Source organism: Solenopsis invicta, chromosome 3 (assembly GCF_016802725.1).
Source record: "Solenopsis invicta isolate M01_SB chromosome 3, UNIL_Sinv_3.0, whole genome shotgun sequence".
NCBI lineage: Eukaryota > Metazoa > Arthropoda > Insecta > Hymenoptera > Formicidae > Solenopsis > Solenopsis invicta.
In genome coordinates, this window is record NC_052666.1 from 19,460,830 (window position 1) to 19,476,740 (window position 15,911).

The following is a 15,911-nucleotide window of genomic DNA, read 5'->3' on the forward strand; positions in this document are numbered from 1 at the left end:
CAAGTATTAAAAATAGCATGTTTTATGCCGCTATATACTACAGTTCAAACAGGAACCGAAGATCTTTGATTTGTTTACAACTTTACGCACAGTGCGCTAAAAGAAACTGAATCTCCAAACATAACAAGAAAATAAAAATTTATTTAGTTTAATTTTTATCTCATTCAATAATAACAGAAGAATTTCTTTTCTATAATTTAGTTAAAAAAAAAAAACTTGAATTTTAAAATTATTGACAGTGAAAACAGAACTGTAGTAAACATTCAAGGATTAAGCGTCATCGTCCAGGCAATATTTTCATATAATATGTCTTCCGAGATTCATTACAATATGTATTCCGATAGTCCCTTGTCGATCGCTCTCCGAATGACGATAATATATATACGCAATAACGATAGAAGCAACGACGATGGGCCGTGACCTATCACCGATGCCCCCGCGAGAGTCTTTTATTGTACGTTAAGCCGCGGACCGTCCTATACATCATCTGCCTATCTTCGCGACGGTTCAATCGGAAGCGATTAATGGCTTTTTTATTCGGCTCGTAAAATCGTTTTATATTAAAGCCAGCATGGCCGCGAGGATGCATCGATGTGGCGCGACGCATTGCTCTCGTTACCGATCGACGACTATTCATTCTGTCTCTCGGCAGCCCTTCGCGTAAGCTCCATTTTCTCCGTCTTCCATTTGTCTTTTCGCGGGAGAATGAAGCCCGATGGCATAATCCCTTCCGTAATGATTCCTTCTCCCTCCTCCTTTTCCTCCTCCTCCTCCTCTCTCTTTCCTTCTTTCTCTGCGTCTTCGCCCTTCCTTTTGTCTGAGAATTTCTCCGGCGCGACGACTGCCACTGGAAACGAATTTTGGTCGCGTCGTTTGTATATTTTTAGCGAAGAAACAATGCGTTTTTATCGTTCTTTATAAACATTCGGTGGATTCTTCCCGGAACCAAATATTCGTGGAATGCAAGGATTGTTAGAATTACATTATAATGAAGCTTTAAAACATTCTGCCTCTGATTTTCTTGTAAGCAGAGCAGCTTCTGGTGAAAGTCATACAGAGTATTTAAAATTGTTTCAGAAAACTTTCAAATTGTACACTAACGTTTACGTAGAAGTATAAAAGGAGTACATGTTATTTATACAGATATTTTTCTTTTCCCGTGTCATCTGTTGATTATTAATTTATAATACTAGAAGAAAAATTTGAAATCGAGTTTTGCTTTGAATTTTTGAAGACAGCAAAGCATATCTGTCATTATCTAGATTTATTTCCGTCGTGAAATTGTTCCAGGATGAAATCCCCGATCCGATAACCCATCCGATGTCATGCAAATGCACAGTGCAATTTTGTGTCGCTGTTGCCACACGTTCGCTGTCGTTCCTTGGAACCGACATCGCATTTCCGGTTTGCGTCTCGACACACCGGCGGCTTATTACGATCCACCTCCGAAAACATGTCGCGTGTGCGCGCGATAATACTTACGAATGCAATTTTCTCGGGCAACGGCGTCGTCGTCGTCGTCGTCTCCGTCTTCGTCGTCGTTGTCGTCGTTATCGCGCAGTAACGCTCGTACCGGAAGATTGTTTGCGTGGCGAAACGAAGACAAGGTGATACCGTGTTTCTTGAGAGAAACGGCGAGAGGCGGAAGTCTACGTGTATATGAAACGCCCGGCTTGTTTGTTTCTCGCGTATACACAGGTCCGTAAATACATAGTTACCTCGCCGTAACTTGCATTTACAGTTACCTGCGGGCGCGCATATCCGCGGGTTGCTGCGCGAGCTCCATGCAACCGCACGGGGAGTCACCCCTGCAGGGGGAATTTTTAAATTTGTTTCCACTCCATTAACCTCACCTCGTTCCCCTCGTACCCTTTCTTCTCGTTGCCTCTCACCCTCGCTGCTCGTTTCCTCCCTGTCTCGTTTCCCTCTGTTTGTACACGAACGTCGACTACTGACAGCTAGCAGGGCACCAAGACCCAGTCAGTAATATCCATTTGCCGAATCGTGGGGGCGACCGGAGTCGTCGCCCCCTTCACCATCTTCCATATGGTTTGAATTTGCGAAAGCTCTTTCCGTCCGACTTCCCGCTCTTTCCCTCCCTCTTTTCTTCCTTCATTTAGAGATTCGTCCCTATATGCTACTGTCATACGTTGAAATTTAACGCGTGTTGTTTGCATCCGAAACCTGTGTCAAGGTAGTTGCGAAAAGATACATAATATACATGCCTTTTCATAATATGTAAATACAGTTTACGAAAAGGAAGATAAAATATGGAAATGTATTTTGCAAATGAAAATGTAAAACGTGTATATATATTTCGCGGATGTAAAATGTAAAATGGGTAATTATCTTTCGCGGATGAAAATGTAAAATAGGTAATTATATTTTGCGAGTAAAATATAAAATTCGAAAACTCGTCTAACTCATGGAAAGAACAGTTAATATGTTAGGAGCATGGAAATCGTACGTCGGAAATTGGATTATGGAAATTGGTTTCAACGCGGTATCAACGTGGCATTTCGAAAATTTCTTTACTGCGTGATTCTTGCAGCGAAATAAAATAGAATAAATTAAAATTACATATTAGAATATGTGAAAAATTTTGCTAAAGTTAGAAGATTTTATAGATTAAGACCTTGATTAACATTTGATATGCAGTTACATAATTGTCCTGCTTTGCCCGATTTTAATTATATTATTCATCACAGTATTTCAACGATTTATCAAAAAATATAATTCCAAAATATATAAAATTATTTAACTTGAAATTCCAATTTACCGAATTTAAAACAAGATATTGAGATCGTGATTTCAGTCTATCTCACAAAGAATCAGTTATAACATTCTTGGTATTCAATGTCGTTGCCAAATGTCTTCTTCGTATGCCAAGATACATTGTCGCTTGTCGTTGATCTTTAGCAAGAGGCAACGCGATTGCAATTAGTATAATTGTAGACTGAGAATAACCACGAGTGTTCAGATGACCCATCTGTTCATTTCGTTTAAAATATTTAATAATTCTGATAATGTACAAAATATCAACTATTTGGTGTATGCATTTTCTAGCGTTTGTTAATAATAATTTTTGACAAACTCTTAAGATAAAATTTCTAGATCAAAATGTTTAGAAAAAAAAGTAGAAAAAAAACATTTAGAACACCAACACCAGTCATATTAGCTATGCTAAGGATATAGGTCAAGAATTATATTTCAAGTTGTTGATTAATGATATTACTAATTTACAGACATTATCTCTTCCGGTTAGTACATAGCTGCATCCGATAAAATTATTCCTATCGCGGTGTACCCACGAATTAATGCGAAATTACGTAGCGTACCGCGCCTCGCCGAGCTTAAACGCGATACCGCGAAATGTTTTACTACCACGCTGTCACGTGTTATGCCAGCTCGAGAACGATTTCAATGCGAAAACCGCATTACGGTTTAGCTGGCTCTTCCCGAATGCTGCGATAAATAAAGAAGTTATTGCACTAAACAAGTTCTCGCTCTTGATCTCAATTTCGTTTATAGCTGAAATAAAATGCAGCGATAAATTAGAATGTTAGGAATGAACAAACAACCATATTTTCTTACAGTAACCTTAAATATGTATACGTATAATAATATATATTATTATAATTATAAAATTGTGATGTTTTTATATTAGAAATTTTTTTGACAAATTGAGAAAGTAGTATAATTGTACGAGCAAACTCAACGAATTTGTAAATTTAATTTATATTACTTTATAAGTATAATATTAATTAAAAAAAAAAAAAATATATATATATATATATATAATTTCAGGGATATCTTCACCTTAAAGAGAATGTCTACCTAGACACGAATAGTTAAGGAGACAATCGCGTAGAAAAATTGCAATAGGGTTACCTTGTATAAGTATATACTGTTATGTCAACTTTTACACTCTAGATGGAGTTGGTCAATACTTCTTAAATTCAATAATATACGAATTTTTTATAAAAACGGAATTTAGTTTGTTTTAATTTAAAATAGGTGGGTAGGATACACTATCTGTAAAATCCCATCTTCCAAAAATTTGTAAAATGACATGCATGCATTAACAAAGAATACAACGATAGAATAAATAATAAAGAATATATACAAGTTCTTTATTATTTATTCTATCAGTAACATTCTTAGTTACTGCATGCATAATGTCATTTTACAAATTTTTGGAATGTGGGATTTTACAGATAGTGTACGTATTTTACTCACCCATAAATTGAAACAAACAAATTATCAGGTGAAAATAACAGATATATAATTGTGCTATCATAAATCAAGATTATTACTCTAAATTGATAATAAAATATTGAAATATCGGATAATAACAATTTCAACGATTATTATCTGTGTTCAAAGAAAACTAAACTGATGATCATCATAATCGTATACGTATGATAATTTTAAATTTGAATAATTGTTTTAATGTTCTTTATTTTTGTTGTATTATTATTTCAATTAGCACACTGAGGACATCTGTACTTAAAATCAAAACATTTGACTTTATATCTTAATTTTATTAATTTGTATTTTTTTCTAATTTTCAGTACGTATATTAAAGAGAGTAGGACGAATCAGTTCAGTTAATCAGCTCTTTTTTATTACCTTTAAGTTTTGATAAACTTGCTTTTATGGGTTTAATTTTTGACTGATAATTTATGTTTGGCTTAATTTGGGGGTAAATCACAAATACTTGTGTATATAAGCAATTGTATGTATATTTTTAAGTACGAGTAATTATTTATCATATATATATATAAAATAAACCACATAGTACCTGTATTTTGAATTTAACGCGATGTCTCATCGTGCCTCATAGAAGTTGAACACGACACAGCGAGACGCTTCACGGCGCCTGCTATGTAACGTGTTATGTCAACCGTGGCGAGATTTCAACGCGGAAGCTTCATTAAATCTCGAATCTGGCCGATGCCGGGTCGTACGTTACGCGCGTTACGTCCTTGTGCATTTTCATGATCGTCCGACACGATAAGTCACTTTCTACTTGTCGCATTCGCGGTTACTATTACGACTGCAGACTCGCCACGTGTTTCGAATTCCTCGTAACAATGTCGCGTCTCTGCGCAACCGTGTCAGCCTGATCCGGACGATGCTTTCGATGATGGAAACGCGCGCTTCTGTAAATTCGTCGTGATATATATATATATAGGATTATGGCACTTGGCTCCATTGTTAGCATTATAATTTTGATAGATTTACGACCTTCCAGATCAGGTGTTCTGGGCTTTTAAGTTAAAATTACAACATTGTTTTGGTAAAGTTATGTTTAACTTTGAGGAACCGTGACGTACATAACTTTAGTTGTAAAATTACTATGTCGTAATTCGCACGGAATTAACGCAACTCCGACATTACGGGTAATTTTGACAGAGCAACAAAGCCTGTTTTATTGCTTTACAACGTGTCATTAATTAAATAATTTGATTGACCCGCGTCGGTGGTATCGCCGGGATATTTTTTTACGCTATTTTTTTGGCCAGAAGAAAAATATGTCCGTGTGGTCCATTATGTTTAGTTTCCCTGGCTGCATTAGTGTAAACGACAGAGCGGACTCTCCGCATCGGTATGCAGAGAGGAGGACTTTACAATAATGAAATCTAGATCCTGGTTATCAGGCGCATGCGTGATTCAATGCGTGCGTATGTTATTAACGGAAAAAAAAAAATAGAAAAAAAAGTAGCGAACAGAAAGAAGAAGGTATAACGCGGCTCAGGCTTCCGATGCGTCGTGCGTTTCGCGCAGGATATGCATCTCGTGCGATTTTTTTTTTTTCTTTCTTTTTTTGCCCATTTTTGTGAATATCGCGCGGCACATTTGCATTTTGCATTTCGTGTACTTTATGATTTTTTCCGCGGTCGTACGCTGCCACTGCCAGCGACACGCCGCCGAATCCATGTACGTAACTTGCCTATACATATATATATATCTATATGAGACGTATAAATATGTATATATATATATGTAAGCGGCACATTGGACGTGGGCGTTCCGTACATTTTGCCGGATTTGAATTTAAATTTTCTAAAATGAAATAGGCGCCTCCGGTCGCGCGCGCCTCCGTCGCCCTCCGTGACCCCTGGGCCCAGCTCGAGGGCCGATTTTAATTTGTAATCAGCGATTTGCATCGCGCGGCAACCCCGTGTCGCTCGTATTTCGTCCTCGAGCTACCTATCTCGGGGACGAACGAGCCTGTATCTAGTCGCGCTAGAATTGACATTTGGACCGTGGAGTCGTTCTGATCCGAACGGGGATCGCGGTGGTGAATTGCAAATTTGTTCGATAGCATCGTAGAGCTTTTGCGATTCGTTTGGAATCGTAAGAGCGACGAAGGGGGAGAGGACGCCGGGGGTGGGCGTGGACAGGAGCGCTGAGAAAGGAGCAGAAAACGAGACGACGCGCGAACGCTCCGCGCTATTTCGCCCACGCGTGATTCGACCACGTGTAACGCGTATCACGTTTCCACGGCCGCATTTGTGTGCACGACGCGCTTTCGCGCTGCGTCTGTTTACGCTCAATCATCGCGTTCGCTCGATATGAGCGGCCGAGAACAGACGGACCGTGTCGTGACAACGTGGTGTACACGCCTGATCTAGATTAGCAAATGTAATAATTCGTAACTTGAACTGCTTATTATTAGACGTTTCTAGGCGTGCGAGATGTTGGTGTTAATAAGAATTAAATTTGACTTTGGCTCAAGATGAGACGTTAGGCTTGAACTTTGTCTTGATTATTTATACATACACCTTCAATCGTTAATTTTCTTTTGGACTAAATGATAGAATGAAATTACGCCGTACATGTATTTGTTATATTTTTTAATCAATTTTACTTTACGGGAGTATTAACTCGTCTCTCAGGTGGCGGACAAGAATGAGGTATGTTTTCCCGCTCTCTGTAGGCATCGATCTTCGTTAAATGAAATGTAAATCACGGCTACGGAATCCTGGTGGCGAATTCTCCGAGATTTTTCGAAAGCGCGAAACGTCTGCAGCCACGACTGCGAGTTCGTCTTCGTCGCGGGTGACGTTATTAACCCGCGAGTAGCTGCCTCATGATAAATCACGCCGTTGATCGTGTCTGGGAGAAACGCCGTAATACTTTGAGAGAGAGAGAGAGAAAGAGAGAGAGCATTGCCAAGTCCCTTGGCAAACGGCGCATACAGCAAGAAACAATGAAATATAACGATGAGATGCATGGAGAAGTCTTAACATATGATGTACTAATTACAAACCACTGCAAATATACATATGTATGATATTCGCGAACGTTCCTTAACATGTAGTATACATTTGTATGCCGTAGAGGAAGTAAAGCAGACGGGATTGCAAAACGATGTGTCACGTAACGTTTGCGTAAAGAGAAACATATTTTTATCAAATATTACGCTCTCTCTCTCTCTCTCTCTCTCTCTCTCTCTCTCTCTTTCTATATCAGTTTAATTAATCGCAAATTTTAAGCTCAACTTTAAATGCTGGCCGTCTACAAATTGGCACTAGCGTGAGATTGTCTCGTAGCGACCACTATGTCTCACGTAATAATATGCTATTCGGCACATAAATCAGTGTCTATTTTTGAACGGTAGCCAAAACTTTATTCGGATTTATTCGACCGTTACATCAACGAGAATTACTGCTCGTGACCCGCCATTGGTGCATAATTACTGCTACGTGTGTCGATTGTCACGTATTCGAGATAAAAAGGAAATTGGCGCGAAGCACGCTGAGAATCTCGCCAATGACTCAGCAGAGTGCATCTGTTCCATTCGATGTGATATAGCTAAATCGGAGCTATTTTGAATATACTAAATATAATTCATCGAGAATTATAAAAATCGTATTAAAAAATCTGTACAAAATTTAATAGCTATAAAAAAATGTTAAGATGATTAGAACAATTATAAGATATATCATTTAATTGATTTATATCTGACAACGGTATTTTATTACAGCGTAATGCAAAGTAAAAATGTGTGTGTCGAAACTATAATTAATATTTGGGTTATAAGCAATTGAAGCTGACCTATGATATAATATATAGAATGTATCTATACTTTTAAGTTTATAATTACGCTTGTACACGATGAATTTATTATCGATTTTCAGAGCTTAAGTAATATTGATTTCTGTTGCTCAATTGATTTTATTCTTTAGTTATTTATACATAGATATTACATGTACATTAATCATTAGTAATAGAAGTTTATTAAGGAAGCCATGAATAACAATTTTTAATTAATAAATGCAAACTGTTCAATTTTTGTAAACAAAAATTTGAATCTTCGTTTAACTATACTTTCTTCTCTTTTTCTCTCTCTTTCTCTTTTGCTTAAAACAATTTTAAAATTATTAAAGTCAATGTGTTGTATGTATACAAAGAAAAATATTAAGTCTAATTTTAAAATAATACACAATTTACTTTTTTCCTAGCAACGATTTTTTTTCAACAAAAATATTTTTTTTAATTGCTTTAAAATATACTCATCACAAATTTTAGAAAAACTCATTATAGACTAAAAAGAAAAAATTTATACTCTTTTGAAGAATGTATAAAATTATATAAAAAAAATTAAAATAACAAGGAAATTGAATGTTTGTTAATTTAATATCTTTATTAGAATATTAAATTATTAGGATTTAAAATATATTTTGAATAAATTTGCTTGTGATAAACTTGTGATATTTTGCGGATACATAAACTTATGAAATATTTGTAATATGTAATATTTACTTAATTTAAGTAATTCACAGTATATATTTTTTTGTATAAAATTATATAGAAAACATTTTAAATAAATATTGTTTCAAGTAAATGATGAATATATTTTATGATTATTAATAATATATTTTTTTTAAGATATAATTGTTACTTAAAAGAAGAAAATTAAAATTAATTGCTTCTTTTTAACACAGAACTGATATTTTCTCATATTCATTTGAAGTCTAAGTTAATTTTATTTTGTGAAAGAGGAAATTATATAATTTTTTTATTTTTATTTTTCAAGAGATAAGAAAAAATTGAAATCTAATAATTAAGCAGTTAGAATTAAGTCTGTACATTATTTACAACGGCTTAATCTTTATTGTATTGAAAGGAGGTGGGGGGAAAGGGGGGTACTTATTTTATTTGTGAAACAATTTTAAAAAAATAATGGTAATGGTTATAGTATTCTGAAATTTCACAATTACATTTTTGTATTTAGTTTAATTTTAATTATTAATTTTTTTGTCAGAAACATTTTTTTTGAGACGACTGTAGCAATTAGGTTTTATTTTTAAATTGTTTGGATTTTCGATAAAACAAAGAGTTAGATTTTATTTTTCTGATTTTTGATTTTTTAATTAAAGTTATCCACCAGATTTTTCATTTTTCCAAAGTCACCATTTTAATTCTCTCCGGATATATAATAAAAGTACGACAAAAGATAATAATAAATAAATTTACATAAATACCTTTCTTTTCAACATGATGGTAACGCATATTCTTTATAAGTAAGCGTTAGATTTCACGACACGGTAATGCACTCGTTGAAATGAATTCGAAATGCATGAGGAAGCATATTCGTTTATGCTGCCTTACGTTAAACATTTTCGCGGACGGTAAATAGTTTGAAGCGCGTCATAACGCTGGGCATCGGCTTACCTCACGGAGTACGGCGCGCGGTAGTGTAAACAAGGTCAGCGCGCTGCCATTCGGTCGTTGATACTCGAGCCGTAAGGTGCGTAGCTGCGCGTGCCGTCTCGCCGCGCGCCTCGCAGCGTCATTATCTTTCGGAACGTAGTTGCGACAAGTGCTGGGAGATGCGAACGGATAATTCCTTACGGAATAACGCGCCATTATCAGTTCGCGCGATACATTTCGACGTCCCGCGCAAATCCCGCGAACACGAGACGCGTGTTGTTAGACGACCATCGATATATCGCGACTTCCCTCAAGTGCCTAACTTCAAGTGCCACCTGAGCCGGTCGACTGGGCGGTTCACGCGTTAATTCACTCTCGCAATCCGAAGCAAATCCATGTGATTTACTTGTCACGCGTTCGATATTTCGTGACGTACAGCGAGTGTCGTTACTTTGGCTTTGTGTGTAGGTAAAATTGTCGTTGATTCGTCGTTAGTTCGCGAAGAAAAAGGCTCGAACCGGCTTCGTTTTTTTGTGGCTCGACATCGAACTCTCTCGAAGCATGGTCGCGACGTACGCTACGAGATGCTAAATACGGCTGCTCCGTATTGCAAGCGGGTAACTGTTTGCGAGTTACTTGTAATATGTTAAATATTTCATAGAGGCCTGGCACAGAGCGCTCGGTACACGCTGTATTTACGCGATGACCTTGTTTACAGTCGCGCGGCGGCGAGGCTCAAGCCGGCAGGCAGCACGGCGACGCGATTGTAGTCGCAGTTACGGTTTCTCGGAAACGTGTGGTCGCGACGGGAGTATTAGGAAAGAACACACGATACTTTCGGATTGCGAAAGCGACTGATCGCGAATCGTTTGCTCCCGTAAAGTGATTCAAGTAAGACATCGATGGTTGAAACGTCGCCGGGATTGTCGCGGCGGATAGCAGAGGTTAGGTTATACTTTTTCTTCGTCTTCATACGCAGCGCGTTGTGTTTATCGTGCTTGTAACGTTACTCGTTTCGGGCAGTCCCCATCGTGTCCGTTGCTGTCAGTGCGCGATTCGTGAGTTTTGCGTTTTCTCGAGTGATTAGTGAGTGCCATGAATGGACTACGAGCGATAGTGAAATCTGAGAGGAGGCGGAAGCTCGGGGAAACATCGGGCGACGGCGGAGCAACCATAGAGTAAGTTTATCATTTATTATATTATTCGTCACGTTTACGTAGAATTAACTTTTACGATATGCTCAAAACGGTGCTCTATTTCTATCATCCTGGGTATCTCGAATCTGTGCATTTTTTTATTTGTTGAAAATGGTTTTAAAAAATTTTTAAAAATTTACGAACACACTTTCAGCTTTCTAGAACAAATGTTAGAAAATAAAATGTGTATAATTTAATTATTTTATCGAATTTGCGAGAAACTTGTACGAACAAGAGTCGGTCGGGCACGAAATACCCAGGATAGTGGGAAAAGAAATCGGTTGACGAGTATGTTACACGCGGAAGTTTTTTTTTGATATTGATTATGTTGAGAGCTGCTATATAATTTTGATTTATGTTTACAGTTCAACGTGACTGGCGTTACAACTCCGCTGCTGCGCATCGTAACTGTGAGTGATTATTTTTTATTTTAACCTTCTGCGGTCCAACTGGGGATTTGAAGACGCGAGCGAATTTTCGATTTTGAATTATTCTGCCTCAAACTCGAACACGTACCAAAAAAAAGTGAAAAACGTTTTGGTTCAAATAATTGTGAAATCGTGGGATGCTGGAAGAGTGTACCAAAATTATTACAGATTTTTTAAAGCCCAAAAAATCCTTTAAAAAACATTATCAAGCATCAGTAATCCGGTTGGACTAGGAAAATAGTGGAAAAAAACGTTGGACCACGGAGGGTCAACTTGAAAGATTAATAATTTATGATATTTGTACCTACATACGAGTTTAAGAAGAATATAAATATACGTAAATAAAAAAAGAACATATTGTAATTTAAACAGAAAACAAAAAACTTTATAGATTTATTGTCCTTAAATGTAGAGAGACTATAATAGATGAGAATATATTTAACTTTATATACAATCGAATAAAGTAGTAGAAATTAATATTAATCGAATTGTAGAACAACAAATAAGTATAGGTTGTACTGTAAAAGTTTTATACATGATACCATAGATTAATTTTAAATACTTTCCAAAACTAATTTTGACTTCAACATTTTAGAACTTTTTGTAATTGTATAATTTTTGGAATATTCAAATATTAAACGATAGTTAGTGAAAAGTTTTTTGTCAACTCTAGAGTGAAAATTATATTTTTTTGACGTTAATAATCTAGTTCCTAATCTAGAGATGAAAATTCACCTACATAATTATAAAAATTTTTTCATACTTTTAGGAATTTTTTCAATTTAGGTATTTTACTTTACAAATTGCGAGATGTTAGAATAATTTAAATCTCTCTAATACTTTTTTTAATGTAAAAAAATCTTATTAAACTATAACAGATTTAATAACGAAAATAGTACATTTGAATTATCATCTGGATAAAAATTCACCGCACACACCAGCACTGGAGTTAATAAATCTATGCATTTTTTTTTTAAAGAAAAAGTTTTCTTAAAATCTAAGCATATTTATTTTTCGATAGGGCAAACCCAGGCGCAGTAACAATTTTCACACAGCTCGGTTCCGAAAAATAAATCATAGAAAGAATCGGGTTGTGTTTGGCGAATCGCTGTTGTTACAGGCAAAGAGATTCGGTTGATATAAATCGCAGTTATTTCGATGAATAGTTTCCGAGCTCGCGAAACGCATTCCCAATGTTTTCGGCCGTGCATTCTGCAGTTTTGCGATCGATGCGGGTATCGCCGCCGCACCCCCCTCGCTGTTGTTTCGCGAATAAATCCCTCTCGCGAGTTACAATGCAAAGGTAATATGAAACTCATTATCTAGGAAACGCGAAACTCGTGAATTAAAAGCTATTTTGCAGAGTAATTTGATATGATTCATTGTCGATTACGGGCAATTAACTGGGGGCGAAGAAAGAGACACGGATCAGAATAAACGTATCTATATTCATAATGCGTAATTAAGATATTTATTATGCAAAATGCTATCGTGCAACGATAAACATGGAATTAAAAAATCAATATTGCAGTGAAAATTACGCGGAATCCACAGCGCGCTCATAATTTAATATTTGAATAAACTTCACGTAAACCTCGCGTTTTTCATTTCGACGTTTGTAGATGGAGGGTCATATTCGACTTGGCGTATCTCGGGATGAAAAATTTTGCAGAGGTAGCACGTGTTGCTGGCATGGTGCGTTTAATAGCCTTCATTATGATCGGCGCGATGGTGAAGGAGTGGGGAGGAAAAAAACCGATGTTCTGCGGTCGATAGATAACCAATTTGTCCGTTCGCTTTTCTCGTTAGTTTCTCTAGCTCGTGTATTTCACTCGAAATGCCTTAGAAAATTATTCTCCGAATATCGCGAAAAAAGAGATTGATTATTGATAACTATATTAAATTCTATTACAACAGCGACGGGTAATTGGTGTCTTAATTTAATTTAATTTTAATATGCTGAACATACACTTAATTTCCAAAATTAATAATATCTCATATATAGTAAAATGCATTTTACTTTAATTTCAGGTATAATTGTCTTGATACATTTTTATTTAAGGGCATAGTCAAAATAACATTTTTTAACCTTCTAACCGCGTTTGGATTTTTTTCAACCCAAACGTTTTTTTGGGAAAATTCTCATGATATTAGAGTATTGTTATATTTTTGAATATTGTAAAAAAATGACTTTATTCACTAAAATATATCAAAATATTGTAGATATTCAGAAAAATCACAAAGCTTAAACGTTTTATTATTAATACTCTAATATGAAGAGAATTTTTTAAAAGCATTCAAATCGAAAAAGACCGGAACACGGTTAGAAGGTTAATTAATATTCGATGCAGATGTTTTAACTGCGAAATGAGATCTCCCCGTTATCTGGTTCGCTTACTTGGCATGCATCTATCTACTTCTGTTTATATTGCCGATGCTTGTCTTTCCCGTTAGTTTGTCTGAATATTCGCGCTCCTGTATACTATCCCCGGGAGTGTTGTTAAAGATGTTGTCGTCGTGTAAGCGCACTGGCCGCGTCTCTCTGCGCAAAAAGTTTCCTCTGAAATGCTCCAAGTTGCGAGTTAATATTTTTTTAAGTGCATAACGACAGTCGAACGATAAATATTTATCGTTTTGTTTCATTAGCGTAATCTATAAAATTAAAAAGTTACGCGGAACGACGCGGAAATTAGTTTTACTTGGAAACAATTGCGGTAACGATTTCTTATCGGACTGATAATTACTAATTCCGTAAATCTGCCTCGCCTAATGCAACTACTACTTACTGAATGCTCTAACGTGCGATATTTGAGCAATTTATGAATGTTATAAGATTGTGAAATTTATAAACGCCCGAGTTTTGTAATTCGATATCTAATAATAGCCTCGTTTATATGGCTGATAGTTAAATGACTACAATAATTAAACCGGCAATAATTAACCAATAATTAAAATTAAAATTGATAAGCCGGTTAAATTACTATGTTTGCGTGTATGCGCTAAAAGCGGCGGCGAAGCGATCGATCGCGCGTCGCGTCGCGCCGCGCTGCGCCGCGCCGAGTTGCCTTTCCAAACGCGCGCAATCGCCGATCGCCGCTCGCAATGGAAACTCAATTTTTAACGCCGCCGGCAAAATCCGATCGCGTCGGACGTATTAATTTCGCGGCGCGATATACGCTCGTACAGGTAAATCACGTTTAATCGAAATACGAAGAGCCGTGACTTCGGTCGCGTTCGTGACGTTCGTGCCGACAGGTTCGGCGCTCGAGTGTATTTGCACGGCGCGGCGCGCGCTGGCTATCGGTCGCGATATCGCTACGACCTCTCGACAGTTTTAATCCCGGATTTCCAGCGATAACTAATGACGAGGCCGCCGCGTTTGCTCGAAGATTATTGAGTTATGAGACCGCGCCGTGCCGGATGAGCGCGGCCGAATCCTCCGACGAGAGAATCCTTTCCTGTTGCATCGCGCCGAAAACATCATCGTGCTAAATTCTGTTTGTTATCGGGAATACGGAACACGAGGGAAGATAAGGAAAGCAAAGTTGAAATGCAAATGCAATAACAATTAAATAACGGATGCATCCCCCAGACGCACACCAACAACGAGTAAATTGAGTGTCCGACGTTGCAACGTTGAAATTATTTGCCGTGAGACATAATAAAAATGACATTATTTCTCGTAGTCGCGACCATCTGGGACATAGTTTTTCGCCCGTGCTTTATATTAGCTGTGCATTATAACTTCGAACACGATGAAAACTGAATTTTAATCCCACGTAATACGGAATTAACGAAGCGATGAATTTTTTTAATATCTCGATAATGCAAATATTTTTTTTACTTGGTTCCGATCAATATCGTAAATTTTATATATGAAGATTATCTCGTATTTTACATTATTAATATTATATATTATTAATATCGTATCGATATTAATAATGTAGTATTAATCGATATGATGCAGTAATAATTTAGGTTATTAAAACCTTGTGTTCTTGCAAAATGGCTATCTGAAATATCTATGCGTAATCATATTACATTATTCGTGGACATATTAAACAAAAAGTAAACAAACGAATATTTAAAATGTTTATTCATAACCACACAAGACTCCGTCGATCCAGCTGTTACATCAGACGGTCGCGGAAGTGAAATGCATTTAGAAATAACTGTGCAGCAATAACCAAGTTCGCGTAGATTCTCCGTAAGCTTAATCTCGAGCTTAATTTCGTTTCCGGTACGGAACGATCGCATCTTAAGACGTCTTATGTCTCCCCATCGTAGGACGTATAGCCATCGCGTAGCGCCATTAATTTAATATTTCAAAGGAGCGATATCGTCCCGTTAAAAGTAATCGCCTCAATTTCTTAAAGTGCTCGAAATCTAAGAAATATTGGACTCAACCCACTTTCCGAACGTTTTCGAAGAAGAACTACTTCCGCTATTTTCCGGAAGTGATACACACGTGACATTTTTTAGTGTTCAGTGATGAATTGGAAGTATTACGTCTGTGACGTTTTAAGAAAATGAATTTTTAGTTTAATAACAATTTTCCAATTAAAATAAATAATTGTAGAAGTGATAGTTTCGGCGAACTTCACTGCTCTCCACAGTCTTG

General features: G+C 36.7%; 1 protein-coding gene across 4 annotated transcripts in view; it reads left to right on the forward strand.

Moving 5' to 3' along the window:
- LOC105203576 overlaps positions 1-15,911 on the forward strand; it is a 340,742-nt gene that overhangs the window by 111,026 nt on the left and 213,805 nt on the right. The window contains exons 1-2 of one of the 4 annotated variants that reach the window (XM_039447255.1): positions 9,395-10,844; positions 11,228-11,272. The exons of the other annotated variants lie outside the window; for them this stretch is intronic. The gene's annotated coding sequence lies outside the window, so the exon portion shown is untranslated. Of the gene's footprint in view, positions 1-9,394; positions 10,845-11,227; positions 11,273-15,911 lie in introns of those variants that run through there. 4 annotated transcript variants of the gene reach the window in all.